The sequence below is a fragment of the Aegilops tauschii genome, chromosome 5 (assembly GCF_002575655.3).
Source record: "Aegilops tauschii subsp. strangulata cultivar AL8/78 chromosome 5, Aet v6.0, whole genome shotgun sequence".
NCBI classification, from domain to species: domain Eukaryota; kingdom Viridiplantae; phylum Streptophyta; class Magnoliopsida; order Poales; family Poaceae; genus Aegilops; species Aegilops tauschii.
In genome coordinates, this window is record NC_053039.3 from 283,998,192 (window position 1) to 284,002,359 (window position 4,168).

Genomic DNA, 4,168 nt, shown 5'->3' on the forward strand with positions numbered 1-4,168 from the left:
CTGGTTGCCGGATCTCGCCGAGGAATGTGGGAAGCTGCAGCATGGGCGAGATCCAGCACGGGATCAATGGCGACGTCACTTTTGCGAAGACGCCACGGTGGGCGGCGATGTGGAGGGGCACGGCAGACTGCGCATCAGCGAGGCGGTGAGGGGCCGCCTCGGATCTGGCGTAGGGGAGGGTGGGGCGGCACGGGAGGGCGTTGCCGCCTCAGATCTGGCGTAGGGGAGAGCGGGGGTAGCGAGGGAGGGGCGGGGGCGGCGTGAGGCGGGCTGGGTCGCGATGGTCGGCAGCGGGGTGGCTCCGGGCGCGGAGGAAGGTGGTAGGAGGAGGCGGTGGCTGGGTCAGGGGCTCAAGGTTTGTTGGGAGGAAGTAGGTTGGAGGTGGGGGTGGCCACGGGGAGCAGGAGGAAGGTGGAGGCGGGGAGAGGGAAATATCGTGGGCAGGGAGTGGCGTGTTTTTTATTTTGTGCGGCTTGGTTGGACAAGAGTGTTAGCAGAATATACAACTGCCTGAAACCGTCAGTTCAAGTAACGAAACAGAATATATATATAGGAAAAATCCATCCTATCACCCGATGGTAGTTATCCCACATATCTCATATACTACCATGTGGTACTATATGTACTATTTTATTATTTTCAATATGTTCATATACTATATCTATACTATATCTAAGATATTTGAAAGCAAGTTACATTAAAAGATTGCAGATGAGTCCATAGTTTTTGTTATATTTGTGAAATATGTACATATTTGTACATAAAAAAGAGCATACTCAAAACATGGTACATACTACCCAAAAATTAGTATATATACTACCTAATCATTGATATATACTACATACTACATGTACATACTCTTGGTTTCGACAGATACTACATACAACATACAAAACGCAAGTGATGGTAACTACCACTGCTTGTAGGAAACATTTGTCCTATATATTTATACAGGCTATTCTGTTTCGCGTAACAAAATATTATTCTGTTTCGCTACTTGAACTGACGGTTTCAGGCAGTTGTACTGATGAAAATCGAGGCGTCGAACTTGTCCTCCTCGATTTTTTTCCGTCAAAACAAGGCGTGTAATATATCATTGAAAATCTCTTAACATCTAGATTACAATAATATAGAACATTTTTTGCAAAATGATCATGGTTTAAGAGAAGTTTTGAAAAAACCATTTTCTTCAAAACCATTTTGACAAAAATGGTTCTTCCAAAACTGCTCTTAAACCATGATGATTTTGTAAAAAAGGTTTATATTATTGTAATCTAGATGTCAAGTGCTTTCCAACGATATATTATATGCCCCGTTCCGACGAAAAAAATTGAGAAGGATCAGTTCGACGTGATGAAAATCGTCAGTATAGCCGCCTGAAACCATCAGTTCAAGTAGCGAAACAGAATAATATTTTGTTACGCAAAACAGAATATATGTATATATATCCCTAATAATAAAGCACGGATTGACTCCGTGAGTTCACCATCACAATACGCTTTTTCCCGTGAATTTACGCTTTCAGTTTTTTTACCTATATTATTTTCTACGTCTGAGGTGGTACTATACGAGTAGAAAAGAGAACGAAAGAACCCACCCGTGCGGACTACCCACAACCCTACCTCGCCATCTTCCACCTCAAGCGCGCCGCCACCCCTACCACTCTGCCGCGCGCCGCCGGTCCCCGCCCAGCCGTCATGCACTGCCTACTCCGCCGGAGACAGCCCTGACCTCGCCGGAGACAGCCCTAACCTGCATCATCTCCACAGATGCCAGCACCGTGCTTGGCGTCATATGCCGCAGGTTCCGCAGCCCTCCGGCGACCGTTGACGACGCCGCTGGGGCCGAGCGCCCGCCCGTGACTGTTGATGACGCCGCTGGAGCCGAGCACCCGCACGCGTCGTCGCCCCTCAAGGTCCTTCGCCGCCCCGCCTCCGCCTTTGGTGTTTGGTCCCGTACGCCACGCTCCGACCCCACCTCGATGCCATTGAGGCTACTGCCGAGGAGGCCGTCTTGATGTGCCGCCCCCACGTTGGAAGACCAGCACATCTGCTCCATGCCTCCACCACGGGCACAAGTTCTTCCGTGCAGTACTGCTTTCAATGTCTTGCGACGCTGATGTCCATCGCAAACGACGACAGCAGCAGCTGCTCCTGTTTCAAGGGAAATACAGGGCACTGGGAGCAGGTAATCTGGTTGGAGACTCAGACTATATGAGCCAGAGGGGTCTGACAGTGGTATTGTTGTATTGCAAGGCATGAACCACACATTACGATATATTTCCCATCAACAGTTTGGCTACTGAAAATGTTTACGTAATGCTAATTATGGTTAAGAGACAAGCTTATCTGATTCTGATCCATAATTCCTTTACCTTGTGCAGGCATTTTATCAAGGACCATTTTGTTGCATATGAAATGAGAACAATTTGGTATTAAAGGGGGGTTGGTGATTCACCATCATTATGTTTGGTATGTCATAACCTCCACCTCTTCTTCTCATGACTAACTAATGGATAGCTTCATATGCTCCAGTATATTTTCGTTGTAGTAGAAACTAGAAGCTCAATGATAAAAATGAATCCCGAATTTTTACATGTACGCAGGAGTCCTCTTGTATGCAACTTGATATGTCGTTGGTATGGGACACATTTTCTACTTCATCATATGAGTGTATGACCTAGAATCAATTCTTCTATTTGCATCCATATATTTCCAAGCAATACATATACTGAGACTCCTTACAAGTTCATAAAAACAATTCAACATCTTCATTTGTGAGTATACTCTGGTTTTGCTTCATGTCTTCTACAAGTAGTGATTTCTATTTTGTTTTGTTAATTCCATTTGATTTTTTCGGCCTTGGTATCTTTCCACGGAATGATGAGAGATTTTCTGACAGGAAGTATAACACACAAAGCAAACACGAAGCTCTTGCATCATGTCTCCCATGGTAGTGCAGTGGTTCCTATAAAATTTCCTGCAGACCTACTACATAGTAGTCTTGAAGTAAATACTCCCATTTTTTTAGCTGATATGTTGTTGCAGAACAACAGAGTTATATACCCTATTTTCCTTTCAGGTTCTAGACAGTGGAAAAAATTAAGAAAAAACTTTGGTGAGATAGAAACACAGGTTTGTTGTATTTCACAAAACTGAAACATGATTTCCTTATTGCTTCTGTTGGCATGAACTTCTGTTCATTCCTATGCCATCTAATAGGATCTTCTTTACACCAACTCTACACCAACCTATTTGCATGTTTATAAACAAAGGAAACTGCTTTGTTTGTAACTTTACACCAACCTATTGGCATGTATATTAGCAGCAATGTAACTTAAATCAACAACTCTAGCATATTAATTAAAATTCCTTGCACAATACTTCTCAGTTTCTCAGGTTTAAGAACAATCTATAGAACATTTAATCCTTCAGTTCGTAGTCGTGTTTTTCTATTTAGATAATTATTTTGTAATCTTGACCTTTACTCTACATTAATTTACTTGTCGGATATTATATGGTTCCAGCTCTCACAAACTTCTCAATAGCTTGCAGATGATTGATTGAATGCTTTTTTTTCTTCTGATTATTGCACATCATCAGTTATGTATCAAAAAGCTGAAGTGCCCTTTGATCAATTTAACATGAAGAAGATTTGTATGAGCTGCATGTAATAGTAACATAGAAATTATGACTGTTGGGAGACAAAAAGAGGGCGGTTGTAATGGTAAAGAAGACAAAATGACTGTTGTTGAACCTAGCATGTCTACAAATAAGCATATGGTATGGCGATGGACATAACTTTCTTATTCACAACTTTCTTATTTGCAAGGGCACTGTCCACTGTTTTCTTCATAAAAGTTTATTATTTGGTCTATCAGTGTGTTATGCATTTGCTTGGTTGTGTCCAGTGTAAGGGTTAGTTGTTGATAAATGAAAAGGGGCTGGTTAATATAAGAAAAGAACACCTGAAGCAATGCTTGTGCATCACCAATAACATTCATTATGGCCAATATTTGTGGGAGTACAACCGGGGAGAAGGGTAGATGACAGAGATTTCATTTGTGATGAGCCAAAAGTAGAACGATAGATGGAGAAGAGACAACATGCCTTTTCAATTTCATGTGCAACAACTCAGAGCTGAACTTACACATGAACCGAGGGTTGGG

At 42.8% G+C, this 4,168-nt stretch overlaps 1 long non-coding RNA gene across 3 annotated transcripts; it reads left to right on the forward strand.

The window, feature by feature from the left end:
* Positions 1–1,566: 1,566 nt before the first annotated feature.
* On the forward strand, positions 1,567–3,769 carry LOC141023392 (uncharacterized). Of its 3 annotated transcripts, none has more exons than XR_012184681.1 (3): positions 1,567–2,187; positions 2,384–2,471; positions 2,606–3,769. It is a non-coding gene; the product is annotated as an uncharacterized lncRNA (long non-coding RNA). The 3 variants fall into 3 exon arrangements; XR_012184682.1 differs by having other exon boundaries at positions 1,610–2,187; positions 2,384–3,008; positions 3,082–3,769; XR_012184680.1 differs by having other exon boundaries at positions 1,610–2,187; positions 2,384–3,769.
* Positions 3,770–4,168: the final 399 nt, after the last annotated feature.